We start from the raw sequence: 24,640 nt of genomic DNA on the forward strand, positions 1-24,640 counted from the left end.
TGTTGTGGGGGTGCTTTGCTGCAGGAGGGACTGGTGCACTTCACAAAATAGATGGCAACATGTGGAAGGAAGATGATGTGTATATATTGAAGCAACATCTCAAGACATCAGTCAGGAAGTTAAAACGCGGTCGCAAATGGGTCTTCCAAATGGACAATGACCCCAAGAATACCTCCAAAGTTGTGGCAAAATGGCTTAAGGACAACAAAGTCAAGGTATTGATGTGGCCATCAAAGCCCTGACCTCAGTCTGATAGAAAATGTTTGGGCAGAACTGAAAAAGCATGTGCGAGCAAGGAGGCCCACAAACCTGACTCACCAGTTCTGGAGGAATGGTCCAAAATTCCAGCAACTTCTTTTGTACCCATAGTGTTTGACCCAAGTTAAACAATTTAAAGGCAATGCTACCAAATACTAACAAAGTGTATGTAAACTTCTGACCCACTGGGAATGTGATTAATGAAATAAAAGCTTAAATAAATAATTCTCTCTACTATTATTCTGACATTTCACATTCTTAAAATAAAGTTTTCTATGATTAAATGTCAGGAATTGTGAAAAACTGTTTTTAAATGTATTTGGCTAAGGTGAATATAAACATCTGACTTCAACTGTACGTGCACTTCAATATATAGCTGGCCAAAAAGGTTTATCTGGCAAATACATTAATTCCTTCAATTTTCCCCAAATGAATTATTATTCTCTTCCTAAGCTAAATTCCTTAAAGCTTTAAAATGAAGACATTTTTGTTTTTGAAAGAAATTCATGCTTTTGTTCACTAAGGATGCATTCAATTGATCATAATAAACAATGCCATAAACATTAGTAATGATGAAAACAATGTTGCAATCTTATGTTGATAGTACATAAAATTTGCACCCTGCTTTGATGTTAAATATAGGCATACATAAAGCAGTGGAAGTTGGTGATGCTTAAATACATTTTCAATTAGAGGGGCAGATCCGGAGCTTTGTTGCTTATACCAGGAAAAATACACTGAACATGAGAATTAACCTTTAATACAAGAAAAGATTATATAAAAATACATTCTTGACCTCTCTTTTTTGTTTGCTTTTATCTTCTTGCATTTCACATTTATCCCTCTTGTACTGATTTTTGACTGTTTTACATTTTCATTTTAGACCTGATGAAGCTGAAAGAGGAATATCTAGAACTGAATGAAGAGGAGAAACATCAGCATCAGGAACCTGATAATTTTGGAACTGGAGAAAAATCTTATAGATGCTTACACACTAAGAAGAAATGTTCCAAAAAAAGAACTCAAAGAACAAAAACAGCACATTGCTTCACCTGCCCTCAGTGTGGAAAGAGTTTCAGACATAAAGGAAACCTTAATTGCCACATAAGAATTCACACTGGAGAGAAGCCATTTACATGCCTCCAGTGTGGAAAGAGTTTCACACACAAAAGAAGTCTTACGGAGCACATGAAAATTCACACTGGTGAGAAGCCTTACACATGCCTCCAGTGTGGAAAGAGTTTCACCCAAAAGGGAAGCCTTAAAATCCACACGAGAATTCATACTGGAGAAAAGCCTTTCACATGCCTTCAGTGTGGAAGTAGTTTCATAGACACAAAAGCCCTAAAGGATCACAAGAGAATCCACACAGGAGAGAGGCCATTCACATGCCTTCAGTGTGGAAAGAGTTTCAGACATAAAAGAAGCCTCACAATTCACATAAGAATTCACAGTGGAGAGAAGCCTTACGTATGTTCTCAGTGTGGAAAAAGTTTCTTTATAAAAGGAACCCTCGAAAGGCATATTAGAATCCACACTAGAGAGAAACGTTTTGCATGTATTCACTGTGGAAAGAATTTCACAGACAAAGAAAGTCTTCAAGATCACATGAGAATTCACTCTGGAGCAGAGCTGGACAGGAACTAAAAATCAGCCTTGGAAAAAACACACGTTTCCCCATTCATGTATATTGGAGTTGTACTTGCATGCAGAGAAAATATATTCCTGGAGGTGCTGCAAACATGGCAGACTGAGTGGCATGATTTGCTTTAAAGGATTTTGCTGGTGTGTCATTTGTTTGCTAAACTCATTTTAACTTGGTAGTGGTGTAGTTCATGATTGAATAGAGAACATTAATGAAATGAATACTGTGTGACATTGTATATTATCCTGAGTGCACTTAAATTAAATTAAATTAGCAGAAATAATAATTGGCTCAGTAGACATGTCTAAAATGTGTCAGTTGGTGCATGTTGATGAATTGACAAATCTGAATGCTTAAATTAAGCAAATTCCCCAAAATAGTAGGTGTGGGGTAGGTGCCTTGGTGTATGCTGTGCCAGTGGCTCAAGTAGTAGTGATGGTGAGCTTGGCATGTGGAAAATACTTTTACATTTGACCTGTTAAAAATGTGCAGTTCTGGGTTTTATTTTATTCAGGCATTATTCAGATCAGGCTTATTATAGTTTGGGATTTTCAATTTAGTTTTTATTTCTATTTTTGATTCAACTTATTTCAATTTCGTGTTTGTAAAATTTTGATTTAGTTAAGGCATTTTTATAGTTAATCAAGTTGGATTGTAAATTTTCAAAATTTTATAATAGAGGGTGAAGATGGGTAATTTGGGACAAAAGGTAATGTGGGACAGTCAAGCTTGATTTCCATTGTATCCTTGTGTATTTAGATTCCTTCTGTTGGAGGAAATCTATTGTAATTGATGGTATTATTATTATTATTATTATTATTATTATTATTATTATTATTATTCTCCTTAAGCACCAATATCTCAAAAAGTCACTGGTCAAAAATTTTCTAAATTGGCACATTGATACTCCTTGTCAATGGGTACCCCCACATCAAGAATGGCCCACATTCGCCCATAGGTGGCACTACAGGCCACGCCAAAAAAAATATTTTCAAAGTGATGACATTTCCACCCCATTTGTCCAATTCTTTTGAAACTTGGTGTACATGCCTCATTTCTCATGGGGAACAAAAAAGCCTCAATAACCCAAAACCTCCACCATGATGGATTTTCCTGTACTTCCTTCTGTGGTTATAAATATTATTAAACTAATCTTTGGGAAGAAAACAGTTAACTTAATTGGGCTTTTAAGTGTGGCAGATTTAAAATTTTGTATTGATTTGAAGATATATAACAAAGTAAAACACAACATATATACATTGAATAAAAATGTATGTTTAACCCCACCATTACCTCTCCCCAATCACCAACCCCACCCTGACCCCCAATGAACAAAAAGAAACTATAATAATCATAGATAATTAAAACTAACCATCTCTCTCCCCAGCCCCTCCCCAAGAGTCACACAAAAATGCTAAATAATTGCCCCATTTTCTATCAAACAAATACCAAAACCCCAGCCTTCTACTTAACACCTCCTCAAAAGCTGCCACCCTCCCCATCTCTGCACACAACTCCAGAAACGAGGGCGCTCCATCCGACTTCCATAACCTTAAAATAACCTTTTAAAGGGATTTAGATGGGCAAGGAGGAGGCAAGAACTGGCTTGACAATATAAATAATATTTGAATGAAAAACTTAAAAGACACAAACACACACATGACAGACATGCCTGTAAACGATCTCTCTCTTCCGCACCATCTTCCGCAGTCGGCCTTTATCCCTCTCGGAGGCTTGATTAGCCTGATAAGGGACGGGGTGTGTAGAATTACCACCCAGCCCCGCCCTCTATTCTGCCACAAACCTGCTTACCAATCATCACAATGGTCAGAACCCAATTTTTATGTGTTTATCCCCCATATTGATGACCGCACCATAGCTCAAAATACAGAGTCTGGGACAAAATGAAATTTGAGTGCCAAAAACGTCACAAATAAAACTCTGAAACTTCAACCAAAATTCTTGGATCTTAACACACCACCACAAAACATCGGTTGTATCTCCATCTTCTGATTGGCCTATACAATCTAGAAGGGGGTCCAATAGAATCTGTAAAATCTTGAATTGTATAAGGCGCACCCTTGCATCTCTAGGTGCAGACTTGATGTTTTTTAGAATCCTGGCTCACACTCCCTCCTCCAATAGCATGTTTAAATCTTTCTCCCATAATCTCTTGATAGAATTTAAAGCTCCGTCCCTCAGACTCTGAATTAGCAGGAAGTAATACACTGATGACCTTTTCCAAAAGCAGTAATTACCTCTCCCAGAGTATCTTCCACTTTAGGGTGTGTGTGCTACTCCCAAAAATAGTACAAAGCAGGTGGCACAGCTGTAAATACATGAAGAACAGAGATCTGGGAATAACAAAATGTTGAACCAAATGTCCAAAGGATCTCAACACTCCACTCTCATATAGGTCACTGAGTGTAATAACCCCTCACAATCCACTCTGACGAGCAGAAAGGGGAATTATTAATACATAATTTTGGGTTCAGCCATATGCTTTTATTTCATTTAAATAAATGTCCTCTGGACTCTGGACACTTTTATCCATACCGCATACAAATGCGAAATAACAGGGTGTAACTTAACTTCTCCGTTTAGTTTGATAGAAAGGCTTTGCAATGGCGAAATAGGGGCAAGAACTTCCTGTTCAATACAAATTTCCACAGACGCCTCCATGGATCAGACCAGAGGCGTCGAGAGCGTCAAATCGACCGGAAGTCAGAGCGTCCACGAATTTTGGATAGCGTTTTTGGCAGGGCAGCGAGAGCGAATTTTGACGCTCTCGCCACCTCTGGTCTGAACGCACGTAAGAGTCTGCTCATTTTTGTTACGTTGCTTAACTTTTACGTAACTTTAGTTTTTGAACCGGAAGAACGATACGGTTCAATAAAAAGACAAATTAACTTTCCCCTCATTATCAATACAGTGCAACCTGTATATATGTTAACATCAAAAAAATGTAAGCCTACAACACCAGAAACCTCATGTCTTTTATATCTTATAAACGCAATTTACACAACAGTACAAGCCATGAGAGGCTGCTCACTGCAGAGCAAATGGATGGAGCTTACTTTTAGCTCCCCTTCGCTAGACGTCCAGCGAGGAGGAGCACACGTAAGCTCGTAAGCACATGCAGTCAGCGCACGCGCACGGCACCACTTGGAAATATGGCGGACAGTCACAGGAATGTCGACGTAATGGCAGTACGTAAACACTGAATTTTAAAGATAAAACTGAACTTTGAGACGTGTGTAAAATGTTTCCTTAGACATATCTCGACATGAATATTAATGTTAGCTATTTTAGTCCCTGAATGTTTAATCGTGCATATGTTAACATTAGAGTCACAAACCCGAGAACCTAAATACATATTATTTGTGGTTCAGCGAAGCATATTACGTTTTATATCAGCTTATGTTAACACTGTTTATTATAAGCGATTAATTTCATATTATTGGCATTAACATGTGGACACCACTTGTTGCCTTTGTCAACTTTTAGCAAGTGTGGGCAGTGTGTGTATTATGATAAGTGTGTATATATATAGATTTATATATCTGTATAATTAGTTATTTACTCTTTGCTGATTTATGTGTGTCTGTTTAACCTGCACAGAAGCATCAGACAATACAGAAGAAAGGACATGATCCCCTTCTCTCTATTAAGAGATGCACATTGTGCTGCAGAAAATACCACTGTGCCTACTGCAATTTGGTGTTTAACCATTTGAATGAGGTACAGAATCATGTAGTAGATCATGTTTGAGTTTCAGTTCATCATGAAGGTGTGAATTATTGTACGTTTCTTATACAGTTCAATTATTGTTTGTGTGTGTAAATCATGTTTGAAAATTATGAACCCTTTAGTTTTTTGCATGTTTTGACCTCTCTCATTTCTCCCTAGAGTTTGAAAGTAAGAACATATAAATCCATTTAACATTTCCTTGCATTGTGAAACCGTTGGGAAGTCTGAATCCCAAAGGTTCACATACTTCTGCACACAAGGATACTTCATGTATTAAGTAAATAATTCAAATATATCCAAACTCTTTGCGTTTTCTGTTAATCATGCCATATTTTATCAGAAAATGTAGCGTAGATGAAGACATAATGAAGTATGTCTAAAATATGAAAAACAAACTTCCAAAGGGGTTCATAAACTCAGTTTAATTCAATCACTATATGTAATTTGCCAAAATGTAGGTTGCTCAACAAATGATTAATATTCCCTAACTCCACTACTTTTATTTGATTCTTGTGTATTGCTCTTTTTTCCCCTTCTCTTTTTTGTCCTATTGTATAAGACAATCTAAAAATTGGCAAATTACATTTATGGTAATTTAATTTTTATGTAATTCATAAATGACATTGTTGTTAAATTCATAAACAAGTAAAACTATAGATATTCTCTTTAGACCAGGGGATGTAAAAACATCTACAGGGGCACTGCACTGTATAAAACATTGTAAACAAGACAATGAAGAAGTTCAAAAAGGCCTCTTCAAAAAAAGAAGTTATTCTTTCTACATTTTAGATTTTGTCATCATAAAGTGCAGTCTAGACTGCAGACAAGCAGCACATTTTCACTGCTGCTACTGCACGTCAACATTAATCAGAAGGGATGCTCTGATTAAACAAATGACAAGTTGCAAAAATACAGCATCTACACCTCATAAGAAATACAGCTCAGTAATTTATGTCCAACTTCACAAAAAAAAAATGTAAGCTTGGCTAAACACACATAGGAAATAAAAAAAAAAAAAAGCTAAAGTCTAAACAGGAAACCTGTTACTGCCAAATATAAAACAGAGGTAGCATGCAACTTGGGCAGTAAGACAGTGGCCAATAGCTCATCCTTGGAGTCAATTGTTGCGGCAAATCGAGTTTTAATTGTTCCCACAATAACCTCAGGCAGCCCAGTGGTCATTTGCGATAGACCATTTTTCGTTGCTAAGATTTTGGCAATTAGAAAGGTTGAAGCGTTCCATAAAAACAAGTGTCCTCACCCTGTAGGATGTCCAGTGCAACTGTGAAAGGCTTCAAATTGGAACAGTATTCCTTGAGAAACTGGTATTCCCTGTCCTTCATAAATTTAATCTGAAGCTGTGTGCAGAGGTTATTGATGTCAGTGAGGGGCATTTCTGTGATCCGAGCATTGGCTCGGGAATACCAGTTTCTCAAGGAATACTGTTCCAATATGAAGCCTTTCCCAGTTGCACTGGACATTGTCCTCACTGTAACACGGTGGAACTCATTCTATGACGCCATGTTAATTTTTTATTATGCGTTACTCCCAACACTGATTGTGATACGCTTCAAGCATCCTCCAAATTCACATGAAAGAAGGTCGCATTCAAAGTGTCCTACTCGCTTATCTGAAATGAGTCCTCCGCCTCGATGACGTATGCGGCCGACAAAAGCGACCTCCACAGGATGCAGCCTTCCAAACGAGACACAGCCACAGCGTTTCCCAATCTTTTTTCTGCCATGGCACACTTTTTACAACTAAAAAAATATTACAGCACACCACTATCCCACATAGGCTAAACTTCATTGATATTTTTCCTTTTCAAGAACTTGTCCATGTTTTCTGTCCGTCTTAGTAGCATGTTTCCTTGTAATGTTTAAAATTTGGCTATGCAAAAAAAGGCGACGATTTTATGAGTTTGCCACATAAAAAAGAGGGAGGTGTGTGTAACAATGTGCTAGCACTGGAAATGATGAAGACAATTACGTGAAGATGAAGAATCCAAGTTCAGTTTATTTACCAAACATGTACTCCAAAAACCCTAACTAAAAACATGAACATAAACATGAACTAGACTTGACATAACATGACTTGACTTGACTTAACCTTGACTTGACTATAGCTTGACTTGAAAAATACAACAGTGGTACATTAACCATACTTGACAAGAGACAATGGCAAACATGAGGGCTTAAATACACAGACATAGGGTAAAACAATAACAAGAAAACCAATAAACAGACACAACTATAAACAAGATAACAATATGTGGAGCGGAGCGGGGTGGGGCCGGGTCGGAATATTGCGCGCCCGGTCCCCAATCGGCCTGATGAGGCACGCGAGGGATAAAGGCAGCCGGTGACAATGATTCGAGAGAGAGAGAGAATTACAGTCATGTCCGTCGTGTGTGTTTGTTTATGTTTGTGCTTTTGGTTTAAGTTCTCATTAAATTATGATTTATGTTGACAAGCCTGTTCTCGCCTCCTCCTTGCCCATCCTTTAACTGTGTTACATTGGTGCCGAAACCTGGGAAGGAGGAGGGATGCCTGTCGCAGAGTCCTCGACACTGCCGTCCACCCAGGGGTGCGCCGCTGCCATCTGCCGGGTGACGGAGTAGCCCGACCGCCCGGATGTGGGGAACGGCCGTCATCCGCGGGGCAAGTGGGGACTGGATACCAGTGATAATTTGCCCTGCCGTCCCCAGAGACGCGGATGGGTCGAGGGAGACCGCCGTCCGCGAGGGGATGAGGAAAGAAATTCCTCGACCGCCCGGAGCGGTAGGGCCGCTGCCAGGGGTGGAGGGGTGTCCCCATTTGCTGCCAGAAAAGTGGAGGGGCGTTCTGCCCGCTGGGGGTCAAAGGTTTGACTCTGGTTCACCTGGGGTTGGAGCGGCTGTCGTCTGCCTGAGTGTGGAGGAGTGTTCGAGTACCACGCGTCGGTACATCAGAGAACCGGTGAGTGAGCTTTTTCTCTCTCTCTACTCTCTGTCACACCGTGTTGGCCTTTTCCCTCGCCTATTTTGTTTTCTTTGTTGTTGTCTTCCCCTCCTGTCTCCTCCCAGGGCGAGGAAGGCGGGGATGACCACACGTGACGCAAGATACACCCCACCCCAGGGATGGGGGGGGATGTACGTCATGCCGGTGGCACCCCGGCCTGAGATAACGCCGGGAGGAGTGTGGAGCGGAGTGGGGCAGGGCCGGGTCGGAATATTGCGCGCCCGGTCCCCAATCGGCCTGATGAGGCGCGCGAGGGATAAAGGCGGCCGGTGACGATGGTTCGAGAGAGAGAGAATTACGGGCATGTCCATCGTGTGTGTTTGTTTATGTTTGTGCTTTTGGTTTAAGTTCTCATTAAATTATGATTTATGTTGACAAGCCGGTTCTCGCCTCCTCCTTGCCCATCCTTTAACTGTGTTACACAATACTAATAACTTTAAACCAATTACAAACTAGAACTGATAAGACAATAAACAATGAAAACAAGACACATGAACATGGAGGGAAAAATGAAATCACATGACATGAAACAGTGTGGCAGGGTGGAGGGCGGGGCCGGGTCGTGATTATACACACCCAGTCGCTTATCAGGCTAATTAAGCCTCTGAGAGGGATAAAGGCCGACTGCAGACGGTGGTGCGACGAGAGAGAGAGTTTGTTTACGGCCAGCTGACCAGCATGCGTGTGTTTGTGTCTTTTGTTTCAATTTATAAGCACATGACATGAAACAGGAACTAGAATTTCAAAATAAAAGACATTTTAAAGAAAACAAAACATGAACAAAAACACATCTAGACATGACAGTGTGCACAATAAACATTGAAAACCTGTATTTGGAAGAGAGAAAAAAGCTTGCAGTTGCTTTGATAGCAGAAAGTAATAAAAGGACTCATTTAGGTCTAAGCGTTTTCTTGGTGAATTTAAATTAGTTCAATAACTGGGGTCTCTGACAGGGCTGGACTGGCAATCTGGAATACCGGGCATTTTACGGGTGGGCCGACGCCCTTTGGGGCGTACTGGCCAGCGGGAGAACCGAGCAGGCCGGTTGGTCGGCCGTGAAATGGGCCGCAATAGGCAAAAATGAGCCGGCGAGCTATGCAGAACGGACCACAAAACGGAGCTGCGATATGCAGAAAAGGACAGCGAACCAATTTCTGGACAGGAAGTCGGCAACAGCCATTTTGCACTCCTGGCCTGTGGACCACCTTGAACTTGAACGGCTGAAGGGCCAGATACCATTGGGTAATCCGCACTGATATCTTTCATGCGGTGGAGCCATTGAAGTGATCTGAGCAGAGAGTGAAGGCCCACCCCAACAGGTAGTATTGGAGAGTGAGAACTGCCCACATGATGGCGAGACATTCCTTTTCATGGTTCTGTACTTAGCCTCCCTCAGCGAGAGCTTGCGACTAATGTACAGCACCGGAAACTCCTGCCCCTCCACAACCTGTACAGCCCCCAGCCCTCTATCCAAAGCGTCCGTTTGCAACAGAAAAGGAAGAGAGAAATCAAGTGAATGTAAAAGCGTTATACTGATTAACGCGAGGCATTGGGAAGGCATCAAATATAGACACTGTGTTAACTTTTCTATAATACACACAGAAACGTACAGAACAACCAGGCTGGACAAATCGCTGTGGGATTCCTCTATTACCCCCATATTGGGCATTGCATCCAATTCTTCTAAAAAAATGTTTTGGCACTCAGTCAGTCGGTAGGGACTGCTACGTACCACCACCACCGGCTCTGTCTCAATGTGGTGCTAGATGAGGTTTGGATGACCTGGCAGAGGGAAAAAAACATCTGCAAACTCCTGTTGCAGCTTGGCAACCACTGTGACTTGATTCGGTGAGAGGTGTCCGCAAGTGACCCGGGTGATATGATTGTGTTTTGTATTCACCTCCGGCCCGAGCTCCACCCTCTCCGGAACTACTGTAGCCAACGTCACAGGGACCGCCTCCCTCCATAATTACAGGAGGTTGAGGTGATATATTTGACATACACCCTCTCTACCGGTTTGCTTTACCTCATAATCGAGATCCCCCACTCGTCGTGTGACCTCAAATGGTCCTTGCCACTTGGTGAGTAATTTGGAGCCCGATGTGGGTAGTAATACGAGCACTTTGTCTTCTGGTGCAAATTCCCGCAGCAGAGTTCCCGTTATACAGTCGGCTTTGACGTTCCTGAGCTTGGAGCAAATTCTCCTGTGTTATTTGTCCCAAAGTGTAGAGTTTTGCTCTAAGATCAAGAACGTATTGAATTTATTCTTACTGGTTGAAGGCCCCTCCTCCCAAGCTTCACGTAAGACATCTAGCACACCGCCCATACAGCAGCTCAAATGGGGAAAACCCTGTAGAGGCTTGTGGGACCTCTTGAACTGTGAATAACCGGGGATCGAGCCATTTGTCCCAATTTCTAGCATCCTCGGGCACAAAATTATGAATAATACTTTTAATTTTTTTTTTTTAATCGCTCCACCAGGCCATCAGTTTTTGCTTGAGCTCCACTTGATTCAACTTGTGTAACAGTTTTGTACAAGTCCCTCAATTGTCCTAAGTGTCAAAAGCTAGATTTATTATATATATATTATATAGACACAGAGACTACAAGAGTACAAATTGAATGAAATCCCAGTGCACTTTATTGTGCTACTCCAATTCAATCAATAATTACCAGAAGAAAAAAAGTGGTTTAACAAGAAGCCCGAAATACAGGAGACTCTTATTTTGAAATGTCTGCGCTCCTAGTTGTGAGCTCACTGATGGCTGATTAGCTGAGAAAGTGAATCCGATTCAAACTGCGAACTCGTCAGAAACAGAATGTGTGAAAAGTGGCGCGATACACACTGGTGCACCACCTAAAGATGTATTCAATAACTCACAAGATGATATCTTACGAAACCGCATATGAACGCACGCAACGGTGCAATTATTGTCGCAATCAATTATTTTTTGTCGCATTTGCAACCATTTTAGTCGCAGTCTAGAGCCTGTATATACAATTAAAAGTAAACATTGTCATATTTCATAAATACTAAATCATCATCATCAACAGTTGATCTTTAGTGATGCTTGTCATAAATTTCCGATATGGCTTAATGATTGTGAACTGCTCTGTAACAACCGATAAATACTCACAAGTCCCCCCTATGTCACAGTCCTGTCACTCTCTCAGTCTGGGTTTTGGTCTGACAGGACCGTGAAATCTGCCCATTTCTGTCTTTGTGTGAATGTAGGGTTTCGGTTATATTCCCTGCTGTGCGCTCTTCGGTCTGTCTGTTTCATGTCTGGAGTGGAGCCTGGTGTCTAGGTCCTGACTTCCTGTCTGGTTTGGTTTCACTCTGGAGTGGTGGTGTAGTGGTCTAAGCACATAACTGGTAATCTGGTAATCAGAAGGAAGCTGGTTCGAGCCCCACAGCCACCACCATTGTGTCCTTGAGCAAGGAACTTAACTCCAGGTTGCTCCGGGGGAATTGTCCCTGTAATAAGTGCTCTGTAAGTCGCTTTGGATAAAAGCGTCTGCCAAATGCATACATGTACATGTAAATGTAAATGTGCGTCTTCCTCTCTCTGGCGTCCCCGGCTCCTCCTCTATCGCTCTCCTGTTGATTAGGCAATTCAGCGCTGGCCGTGCATCATCGCGGACTGGCCACGCCCTCCTCCTCGTCACACTGATGTCTTATGCAATTAATCACGTTATCATGGGATTTAGCAACTTTTAGCAACATTTCAGCGAGTCTTTGGTTTTCCAATGAGAAATAGTTGGCAACACTGATTGGTTTAACATTTCTGAGTGTTATTGCACCATACATGTAGCCTACACCTCAATGGCTAAAACATTCCAGATGGAAGGATCCACAAAACAGTCACTAAGGATGTAATACTTTGCTTTACTCACTAAATTACACCATTTCTGGAGTTTGAAGTTTCTGCAAGGTCTTTAATACATGTTGATATTTTTATGCCACATGCATAAATGTTGGTGTCACTGTCACCATAGTGCAACTCTAACCACCTCAGTGGGGCAGTTGTCACAGTGATGCTAGCAGCCCTAATCAAGTTAGATTTGTGTCTGTCCGGTCATGTAGAGTGCCTTGCAAAAGTATTCAGACCCCTGACCAATTATCTCATATTACTGAATTACAAAGTGCACTGAAATTTCATTCTGTTTGATATTTTATTTTAAAACACTGGAAAATCAATTATTGTTAGAAGACATTGGATTCATGTTGGGAAATATATATAAAAAAGACTGAAATATCTTGCTTGCATAAGTGTTCAACCCCTGTGCTGTGGAAGCTGCCAGGTTACATCGATGAAATAAATTGCCCTAACGAGGACACAATTACTTTAAAATTGGCATCCACCTGTGAATCATTAAAGTTGCAAATAAAAACCTTTTTTTTTCTGGATAAAAACCCCATTGTTGAAGGATCATTGGTCAGGGCTCGTGGGGAAAGATGGAGGTCGGGATAATGGCGTGGGGAGATATTTCGGATGGCGACAATAATCAAGAGATGCATTATCAGGAAGTAAGATACACCAAAAGGAAAGCAGCATGGGTGATGGATCTGATTGTGAGCAAACAATTAACAAATTGATAAATATAAGAAATGAAACCAGTAAGGAGATGGTAGAAAGAGAAATCAAAGCGATTGTTACTTTTTCTAAACAATCAGAACAACAAAAGCATCCAATTAAACTATCGAAAACAATTGAGAAAGAGATAGGAATAGTGAAAGCTGTATCCTGTCTCAGTAACAGAAGAATAATGATCAAATGCAAGGACGAGAAGCTGAAACAAAAGATTCTTAAATTGAAAACACTTGCAGAAGGAAAGGTAGTATGCACAGAAATAAAATAAAACTAGAGGGGTCATTTCAGGAGTACCTCTTACAGTATGTTAAAAAACTTACCAGAGAACTTACCATTAAAGCATTATTTAATTTATATAATCATATGGAATGAAAGTACTTTACCCAAAGATTGGAAAAATGCAATAGTGATACCAATAGTTAACACAATGGATGCTCTGATCTTATTTGAAAATGATGCAAAGAAAGCACTTCTAATGAAAGAATATCTTGTTGAAGTTTTCTTTGATATTGAAAAAGCAAACAACACTTTATGGAAGGAAGGACTTTTAATTAAATTAAATTGGAATAGGAGGGAGAATGTATAATTGGATAGTAGATTTCCTATTTGAACGTACATTCCAGGTAAGAATAGGGGAAGAAATGTCAGTACCGTATGATATTATGAATGGGACTCCACAAGGAAGTGTCATCAGTCCAATTTTATTTCATTTAATGATTAATGATATATATGAAATAGTTAATCCAAATATTGGAAAGGCATTATATGCTGATGATGGAGCAGTATGGAAAAGAGGTAGGAATTTAAGAAATGTAGTTAAAGGAATACAAGAAACAATAAGTGAAGTTGAAGAATGGTCAATAAATTGGGGATTAAAACTTTCAGTACCAAAGACTCAGTATATGATTTTACAAAGAAAATGGAACAAATGATTCTGAAATTATATGATCAACCACTAGAAAGAGTGACAGAATTCAAGTATCTAGGATTAATATTTGATGAGAAATGAACATGGAAGAGACATATTAAGAAAATTGAAAACAAATGTAAAGGCATAATAAATTGTATTCAATAGCCAAGTATGAATGGGGAGCCAGCAAGAGTTCACTGTTACATGTATATCAAGCTTTAATAGGTTCTAGTATAGACTAAGGGTGTGCAGTGTATGGGGCTGCATCTAAATCAGAACTGAATAAATTGGATAATTTACAGTCTAAAGCACTTACTGTTGTGGAGCAATAAGATCAACCCCTTTAGATGCCATCAGGATTGAAGTGGGGGAGATAAACTAACTCTTATGTATTGGGTTAACTTGGAAGGAAGTGACAACAATCATCGCACACGCACAGTTTTAAAAGATCGCTGGGAATATAAAAATAATGGAGGAAATACCTTTGGATGGAAGTATGAACAGTGGGTCAAGGATAGTTGTCTGGAGAGTGAAGTCATCTGCCCTAATCTGCCACTACATGGGGTGCCTGTATGGAACTTTCCTGAACATATTGTTGAAATGAGATTATTAGAGGCCCGGGAAAAAGCAGAAGAAGGGTATAATAATAGTAATAAAATCAATGTGTTTATGAGAGAAAATGTTTACTCTTTTATACAGATGTTTACAGATGGATCTCAAGACCCATTTAATCAAATTGTTGGTATATGAGTATATATTCCGAGTTTTAAAACCAAAATAAGTCTTAGAATAACTGATAAATTGTCTGTATATTCAACAGAATGAATTGCTATAATAGTAGGGCTACAATGGATTGAACAGACTAAACCAATTAGGACTGTAATTTGTTCAGATTCATCATCAGCTCTTAAAAGTATAATGTATACAAGAACTGACAGAGAAGATTTCCTGATGGAAATCTATACATTATTGTACAGATTGAAAGCAGAGTGTATAACAGTATACTTTTGTTGGATACCGGCACACATTGGGATAGCAGGTAATGAAATAGCTGATAAGTTAGCCAAAAAAGCATTAAAGAAAAACTTGGTGGATATTAAAGTACCCCTGGGGAGAAGTGAGGTAAAATCAGTGATTAAAAAGAAACTAGTATATTTATGGCAACAAAGATGGGAAAATAGTAGCACAGGGAGATGGTATTATAATATTGCAAAATGAGCAGGAAAATAAAAATTTTATGGAAGGTATAGAAAGGAAGAAGTAATGATTTCTAGATTAAGACTGGGACACACAGGATTGAAAATTCAACACTTGAAATAATGGGGAAGCATGAAAATGGTATGTGTGATGAATGTGATGTTTTAGAAACTGTAGAGCATGTATTCTTTGAATGTAACAAATATGATGTTCAATGCAGTAGTCTTTTTAATAACAAAGGATAATGTAATAAAAATGCATAGAATAGGAAAAGGGTACAAAATAATATCCAAATGTTTGGATATCCCAGTGAGCATAGATGGATCAATAATCAGGAAGTGGAAGCTACGCCACACCACCCAGGCACTGCCAAGAAAATGCCGTCCCTCAAAACTCGCAAGCGCTCTAACAAAAAGGAGACTTGTGAGAAGCCTCAGAGAGGCCAAAAATCACTTTGAAGGAGCTACAGAGTTCAGTGGCTGGGAGTGGAGTAATGGTGCACCAGTCAACCATATCAAGAAAAGTGCATAATGAGACCAAGATAGAGCTTTTTGGCCAAAACTCAAAGTGCTCTGTGTGGTGCAAACCTAACACTTCCTATGCCTCAAGACATACCATCCCTACAGGATGGTGTATGGTGGCGGCGGCATCATGCTGTGGGGATGCTTCTCATCAGCAGGGACTGTGCATCTTGTTAGAATTGAAGGAAGAATGGATGAAGCAAAATATAGGGAAATACTGCAAGAGAACCTGCCTCAGTCCGCTAAAAAACTGAAGCTTGGGAGGAAATTCACCTTTCAGCGGGTCAATAATCCCAAGCACAATGCCAAATCAGCATTGGAGTGAGTCAATCCAATTGAGAATATGTGGCACTATTTGAAAATTGCAGTCCAAACGTGTCTTCCAACCAACCTGAAGAAAATCTGCTGAGAAGAATGGGCCAAAAACACTTTGTCACTGTGTGAAAAGCTGATACATACAGTGGATATAAAAAGTCTACACACCCCTGTTAAAATGCCAGGTTCTTGTGATGTAAAAGAATGAGATAAAGATAAATCATGTCAGAACATTTCCCACCTTTAATGTGAATAATTCAATTGAAAAAACAAACTGAAATATTTGAGGGGGAAAAATAAAACAAATACTCACAATAACCTGGTTGCATAAGTGTGCACACCCTCTTATAACTGGGGATGTGGCTGTGTTCAGAATTAACCAATCACATTCAAACTCATGTTAAATAGAAGTCATTACACACCTGCCATCATTTAAAGTGACTCTGATTAATCACAAATAAAGTTCAGCTGTTCTAGAAGGATTTTCCTGGGTGTGTTTGTATCTGAGCAGAGACTCTGATCTTTGATGAGCAAGTGGTTTGCCAGCGAGGACGAGCAGAGACATTGCTGAAAAGGAAAGTTTTTGTTTTGTTTTTTACTTAGTTGGGTTAAGTTTATTTTGTCTGTTTGTTTGTTTTGTTTGCGGGTTCATGGCATAATCTGATTTGTGACTGGATCAGAATGGCAAACTATAGTGGATTGTCAGAGGATGAAGATATGCAGATGAGTTGGGAAAAGAGTACGAGGAGGGAAAAAAGAAAATAGAAATAGTCAGATGACAAAGAAGAGAACATTAGAAGAGGATGAAGAAATTCGAGAAGTAAGGAAAAAGATAATGATGGAAGAGTTTAAGATCATTCTTAAATTTAAAGTGGGAAATGAAATTACATCAGTTAGCCCGATCACTCTTACAAATGGATTGAAGAAAGCGATTGGGGAAATAGAAATGGCGAAAGTGTTGCGTGATGGGAGCCTATTGGTGAAATGCAAAAATATTGAGCAGAAAAATAAAGCTATGAAACTGCAATCAGTATGTAAGAAAGAAATAGTGGAGAAAAAAATAATTGGTGAGAAGAGAGGAACTAAGGGAGTGATAACAGGAATTCCTGTAGAAGAGAATCTGGAAGAACTCAGGAAAGTAATTAAAGGAGGAATGATCACAGAAATCACTCGATTGCAGGCTTTCAGAAATGGAGAAAAAACAGATAGTGAGTCTGTACTGCTACAGTTTAAAGATGTTGTACTTCCTATGAAAGTGATGGTAGGATATATGAGCTTTAATGTCAGAGAATATGTACCTCCTCCATTAAGATGATATAAATGTCAGCGATATGGACATACTGCAAATGTATGTAAAGGGAAACAGATGTGGAGGAGAACATGCATATGGAGAATGTGGGAGTAATGTTACAATAAAGTGTTGTAATTGTGGAGGGAACCACACAGCAGCATATGGGGGCTGTGAAATCCGAAAAAAGGCAGTTGAGGTTCAAAAAGTAAAATTAAATCAGAAAGTAACATATGCAGAGGCTGTGAAAATATATAATAATGAAAGAGAAAATGAAGACATTGGTACGAATAAAGAAGGAACGGGGTCAAAACAGGAATGTCAATGGATAGGATAGTGCTTTTTGTAGCATATGTCATAAATTGTTCAGAACAAGCAAAAACAAAAACAGAGAAGATAAAAATCATAGTTAAGGCAGCAGCTAAATTCCTAAACATGAAAGATTTGTCATGGGAAAAGATACATGCTGATCTTTACCATGGAGAAGGGAACGCAGATACAGCTTCTCAAAGCATAACTTAATGTTGGTAATTCAATGGAATGCTAGAAGTTTGATAGCAAATGGATATGAGTTTAAGGGATATATTGATAAACTAGGAAAGAAACCAGATATCATTTGCATTCAGGAAACATGGCTCAAAACTAATCTGGATTTCACTATTAAAGGATATAATACCATACGTTGAAGATAGAAGAAATGGAATTGGAGGGGGATGTGCAATATTAATTAAAGAGGGTATAGTTTATAGGAGGTTAAAAACAATACAAGAATTAGAGGTAATAGTTGTTGAAATGTGGAACAAGAAAGAAAAGATCAAAGTGATTAACTTCTACAACCCATGTAAAAAACTAGAGAGAGTACAACTAGAATCAATACTGGAGGAGTGGAGAGGAAAAAAAATTATTTGGTGCGGGGATTTTAATGCACATAGTAAGGTGTGGGGTGAAAAAGAAGATTTAAATGGAGAAATTATAGAAGAAATAATGGATGAAAAGGAATTAGTATGTCTAAATGATGGGTCTGGTACAAGAATAAATTTAAGTAAGGGTATAGAGACTGCAATAGATCTTACATTGGTGTCCCAGTCTTTGGTAGGGATAAGTAGTTGGGAAGTAAATAAGGAAAGTACTATAGGGAGTGATCATTATCCTATATACATAGAAATTGGAATAGAAAGGGATATGCAAAAGAAAGAGAGAGTAAGTATGTGGAAATTTAAGGAAGCAGATTGGAACAAGTTTAGAATATTGTCCAAAGAAAAATTAAAGGAGGTTTGTATAAATCAGGGAGTTGAAGATCTGAATGAAGAAATAAGTAGTATTATTTTAGGTGGAAGAAATAAGTAGTATTATCGACTCTTTTGCTCTCTCGAGCAAAAGAGTCGATAAAAAGAGGAGGCAGTATTAGAAAGAAATTCGTTCCGTGGTGGACACAAGAATGCTCAAAGGTAATTAAAGAGAGAAATAAAGCATTTAAAATCCTGAAAAGAACATTCAATATTCTTTTACATTTTTCTACAACTTTCTCAATATGTATTTTCCAGTTAAGTTTTTTATCAAACCATATCCCGAGATATTTAAAACATTCCACTCTCTCTAGATTTTTGTCATAAAGTTTAAGTTAAATCTGTTCTTGATTTTTCCTTTGAGAAAAACAGATTACTTTGGTCTTTGCCACTGAAAACCTAAAACCCCATTCCATTCCCCAACTCTCTACCTTCCCAATTGCCTCTTGCATCTTCCTCACTATATATTCTATATTTCTTCCCTTTTTCCACATAACACCATCATCTGCAAATAAACTTTTGATTTTGCCACAGACTCATATTTTAGGTGACGGGCGGTCATTAATATAAGGGATAAATGCATAAAAAATTGGGTCCTAGCCAGTGTTATGATCGGCAAACATTCAAGAGTGGTGTACAGAGATGGGCAGGGTAGCGGCATTCAAGGGGATGTCATGTAGAAGGCTAGGCAACTTCGATTCGTTTTATAAAAAATGGGGCCGCTATTTGGCCTTTTTGGAGGGCTCTCGGGAGGGGCTAGTGGAGAGAGTTGTGCCATTTTAAATGTGTGTGATTTATAATATATATATATTTGTTGAGGGTCAGGGTGGGGTTGGGAATTGGGAGGGAAAGGGAATAATGGGGGTTATATTTGATTCTATGAATATATGTTTTGTTTTCTGTTTCAAGTATGTGAATCAATAAAAAGTGTTAATCTAAAAAATCAAAGCAAACGATGATAGAAATATTTTCCATTTCAGCTGTGTCATGGAAAACTAAATTCAGCAACTTTTTGCACCGAATATTTCAACCACTCACTCAAGTTATACCATGATGCTACAAATGACCGTTGCTAATTGTTGCACATCAAGAAGGAAAATGTAGTGACTTCACCTGATTGGTTTTATACTCACCAAGGTTGGCAGGCTCTCTGGGGTGACCATATCAAGCTGGAGGAAGAGGGCAGAGAGTCAGGTGCTGGTGTGACAACACCTAGCGAGTTGCTGCATTTGATGTTGGGTGGTTGTACTAGCAATCTACCATTTGATTGACTTTTTACTTTTCCTGATGTCATATATTTTTTTATATTGATATTTTACATCCAGTTATTGTCATCGACAAGTTAACTATCTTAACTCACTATCTAGCTCTCAGTTACAGCATTAATTTACATTAATTTGCAAGCCAGTCACTAATAGGCTATTTGTAAAAAAAAATGTTTTACTCTAAATGGCAGAAACGTGCTCTGTGTTTAATGTGTGTTCATGTTTATTCTGTTGGTTCATGTTTTCTTGTCTTTAATTCTGAAAAGTCTAGTTCCTGGTTCTTGTCATGTGATTTCATGTTTCCCTCCATGTTCATGTGTCTTGTTTTCATTGGTACATTGTTTGATTACTTTGTTATTAGTTCTAGTTTGTCAATGGTTTTAGGTTATTAGTCTTGTTATCTTGTTTTATAGTTCTGTCTGTTCATTGGTTGTCTTGTTACCCATGTCTGTGTATATAAGCCCTCATGTTTGCCACGGTTTCTTGTCAAGGATTGTTTGTAAGTGTAACTTTATTGTTTTGTTTAAACAATGCCAAGTCTAGCTTATGTCAAGCCATGTTTATGTTTAGCCATGTTTTAGTCATGTTTATGTCTAGTTATTTCTCATTTATAGTTAGGGTTTTGGTTTCACATTTATTTAATAAATCTGCACTAGTGTTCTTCACTCCTTTGTCATCTTCTTCGTCATTGCTGGCAGTAGCAACTTCGTTACAGAATACTTGACCACCATAATGAAACCAGCAGTACAGCTCCTCCACCTATGTCAGAGGAATTGTCCCCTGGAGGATTATGTGGAGGACTTCTGCAATCTGGCATACCAGGTGGATTTTAATGAGGTGGCTCTCAAGGACCGTAAGAGCCAATCCCCACTTTGATGCCTGTCGGTCGCAGTTCCCACAGCCTGGCTCGTTATATTGACTTTGCCCTGCGGATTACTGATTTAGGTTCACTGTGGGGGAGGCGGAAGACCACGTCATGGTTGACGAGCCAGCGTTGCCAACTTTGGACTGGAGGAGGGCATTTGTTTCAAAGTCCCTGCCCATGTAAAGGACCACAGAGGTAGTTTCCAAATCCCTGCTCATGTAAAGGACCACAGAGGTAGTTTCCAAATCCCTGCCCATGTAAAGGACCACAGAGGTCGTTTCCAAGTCTCTGCTCATGTACACGACCCCGGAGGTCATTTCAAAGTCCCTGCCCATGTTCACGACCACTGAGGTCTTTTCCAAGTCATTCAGGACTCTTAGTTTCGAGCCTCCCATGGCTCTACCTTCCACAACTTTGCGCCACATCATGGCCGCCAAGCCCGATTTCCATGTTGCGGCCATGCCAGAGTCAGCTCCAGTCCATGCCTTGTCACAAGCAAGCCTCTGCTAATTGGTCCTGGCCCACCTCTGTTCCACAGTGGACCTCCATCCCTACTGTTGCACCTTGGTCCTCAGCCCCAATGGCTCCACCCCTCGAGCCTCTCATGGCCCCACCCCCCACGGGCTCTGCCTTGATCCCATGCTCCATGCCTTGTCATGCCTGTCATTGGTTGTCTTGTTACCCATGTCTGTGTATATAAGCCCTCATGTTTTCCATTGTCTCTTGTCAAGTATTGTTTGTGAGTGTAACTTTGTTTAAACCATGCCAAGTCTAGTTTGTCAAGCCACGTTTATATTTAGCCATGTTTTAGTCGTTCATTTTTATGTCTAGTTTAGTTCTCATTTATAGTTAGGGTTTTGGTTTCACATTTATTTAATAAAACTGCACTTGGGTTTTTCACTCGATCCATCTTCGTCATTGCCAGCAGCAGCAACTTCTTTACAATGTGAAAGAGCCTTGAGTTACTGTATCAAGCCTGTAAATGTTTTTCTTTTTCTCTTGGGTGCAATACTCATCCATGCCTCCATAGGGCAATAAACAGAGTATTTCACAGAGTTGTCTAGAAAGAAGAGCGAAGAAGATGCACAAGCAAGTATTGTTGTATGTTGATTTTGTCAATCCATCTAAAGTCCTGATTGAAGAAAGTTATTTTGTTCAGCCCTTATGTAAGTTGATAGTTTAAAATGTTGATATTAGTACATCTGAATCTGTTTTTCCAGATTTTGAGTAACTGTGCTGTATAATGGAAGTGTTTATTTGATGCAGGATTGTTTGAAACCGCTTTTGATGTTTGTTAAATTTGAATTATGTTGTTTTTTGTGTATGACTGGCCAGCTGGAGGCTTTTATTCTTGAGGATTAATTGAATTATACTAATTTTCATCTTCTCCATCAACTGATTTAAAGCCTGCCTGCATTCATGTATCCACTTTAAATGAGCCATTTGAGACTGGACTACTGTTGAATGCCAAATTCTGTTTCTTGATTGTGACGTAATCTTCAATACATCAATTTTGTGGATTCATGTATTTGTTGCAAATTATAATCACTTAAATTCTAAAGGACTGTGTGTTTTATAATGAATGTTGAATAATCCCTCCTTTAATCCATGTAATTGTTGAGAGTATTTTAGATGCCATAAAGATGATTATAGCCTAGCTTTGGTTATACATGGTTAATAGGGTGGTGGCATTTCCTACAACAATGGGATATTGTATAAATTAAGGAATCTGGGCCTTTTTTTTTGGGCAGATTTTCTCCATACCACACGGCGATCCTGATTCACCTCTGCAGTGAGAAAAGGTGGTTTATAAAGAGGAACAACACCCAGTGTAACCACTGACGTTTACTGACATACTATTACAAAAATGAAATGTGTTAAAGAAGAGTTTAAAGAGGAGAGTGAAGACATCAGTATTACAGAATCATGCAGATTGAAACATGAAGATACTGAAAAACAAAGAGGTTGGTGTTCATTCTTGATTCTCAATCTTCATAATGATACAGTTAACAAAGCTGCATACAGTTCACCAGATCTTGCAGCTGTAATTATAAAATCATATAAAATGATCTTCAGCCAGTCAAAGATCGCATTAAGTAGATTCTTGTCCTTTGCTTACTGGCATTAAATAGTGGTTCGATTGTATTTCTTTTTTCACATGTGTCTCAATTTACTATTCATTTTAGACTTGACTGAAGTAAAAGAAGAAAGTCAAGAACTGAATGACATGGAGGAGAAACACCATGATCATAAATGTGATTGATTCATGACTGGTGAAGAACCTTTAAGTGGCTCAAAGACTGAAATTCATTTTTCAACGAAAAGAACTCGAGGAGCAAGAGCCAAAAATTCTTTCACCTGCCATAAGTGTGGAAAGAGTTTGGCACATAAAGCAGATCTTCTGCGTCACATGATAATTCACACTGGAGAGAAGCCTTTCACCTGCTCTCAGTGTGGCAAGAGTTTTGCACATAAAGCAAATCTTAAGCGTCACATGAAAATTCACACTGGAGAAAAGCCATACCACTGTACTTCATGTGGAAGAGTTTCAGCCAATCAAGCAATCTCAAAATTCATCTGCACTATCATTCTGGATTGAAACCATTTAACTGTGATCAGTGCAGCAAGAAATTTACACTGGCATCACAGCTAAAGTTACACCTGGCAAATCATTCTAATGAGAAACCTCACGTGTGTTCGATTTGTGGAAAGAGTTTCAATACATTAACACACCTGAAAACACATGTAAGAGTACATACTGGAGAGAAGCCATACCTCTGTACTTCATGTGGGAAGAGTTTCAGCCACTCAAGTAATCTAAGGACTCATTTAAAAAAGCGTTGTCCAAAACCGTCATATGAGCAATGTTAACTTCAGGGCCAAAATGTATTAAATGTAATCAAATGTCAGTCAGTTCACTAGATCTGGTTGCTGTCGACTGAAATTAATGCAATCATTAGAAAATAGAAACTGAACAAGTGAGAGGACAGAAGTGCGTAAGTTGAGGCTCAGATTTTGAAATACTTTGTTTTAATTGACAATGAGCTCTTGTGTTACATGACAGCAAGAAGAGCCTTTCTTCAGGAGCGAAGTGCGTAATTACTGTTGTGGACTCTCTGCTATGTACAGTGCCTTATAAAAGTATTCAGTCCCCTGACCAATTCTCTCATATTACCGAATTACAAATGGTACACTGAAAATTCATTCTGATTGATATATTATTTTAAAACACTGAAATTCAAAATCAATTATTATACGTTAACATTATATTTTTGATGGGAAATATTTGTATGAAATTCAACCCCCACACGGTAACATTTGATCGAGCCACCTTTTGCTGCAATAACTGCATTAAGTCTTCTGGGGTACATACAGTGGATATAAAAAGTCTACACACCCCTGTTAAAATGCCAGGTTCTTGTGATGTAAAAGAATGAGACAAAGATAAATCATGTCAGAAATGTTTCCACCTTTAATGTGACCTATAACATGAACAATTCAATTGGAAAAACAAACTAAAATCTTTGAGGGGGAAAAATAAAAAAAAAAACTCCCAATAACCTGGTTGCATAAGTGTGCACACCTGTAAACGAATACTTTGTTGAAGTACCTTTTGATTTTATTACAGCACTCAGTCTTTTTGGGTAGGAGTCTATTAGCATGACAAGATGTTTGAGGGGTAGAGAGTGGGGAGCAAATAGGACCTCATTGAAAATAGTTTATATTGGATTAATTAGGGCAGCTAT

At 39.0% G+C, this 24,640-nt stretch overlaps 1 protein-coding gene and 1 long non-coding RNA gene across 2 annotated transcripts in view; one reads left to right on the forward strand and one right to left on the reverse strand.

The window, feature by feature from the left end:
* Positions 1-24,640, reverse strand: part of LOC127645727 (zinc finger protein 420-like) — a 451,613-nt gene that overhangs the window by 207,386 nt on the left and 219,587 nt on the right. The gene's annotated exons all lie outside the window — the stretch shown is intronic.
* Positions 21,969-24,422, forward strand: LOC127644831 (uncharacterized). Its single transcript, XR_007970728.1, has 3 exons — positions 21,969-22,060; positions 22,646-22,858; positions 23,081-24,422. It is a non-coding gene; the product is annotated as an uncharacterized LOC127644831 (long non-coding RNA).

The sequence above is a fragment of the Xyrauchen texanus genome, chromosome 6 (assembly GCF_025860055.1).
Source record: "Xyrauchen texanus isolate HMW12.3.18 chromosome 6, RBS_HiC_50CHRs, whole genome shotgun sequence".
NCBI classification, from domain to species: Eukaryota; Metazoa; Chordata; class Actinopteri; order Cypriniformes; family Catostomidae; genus Xyrauchen; species Xyrauchen texanus.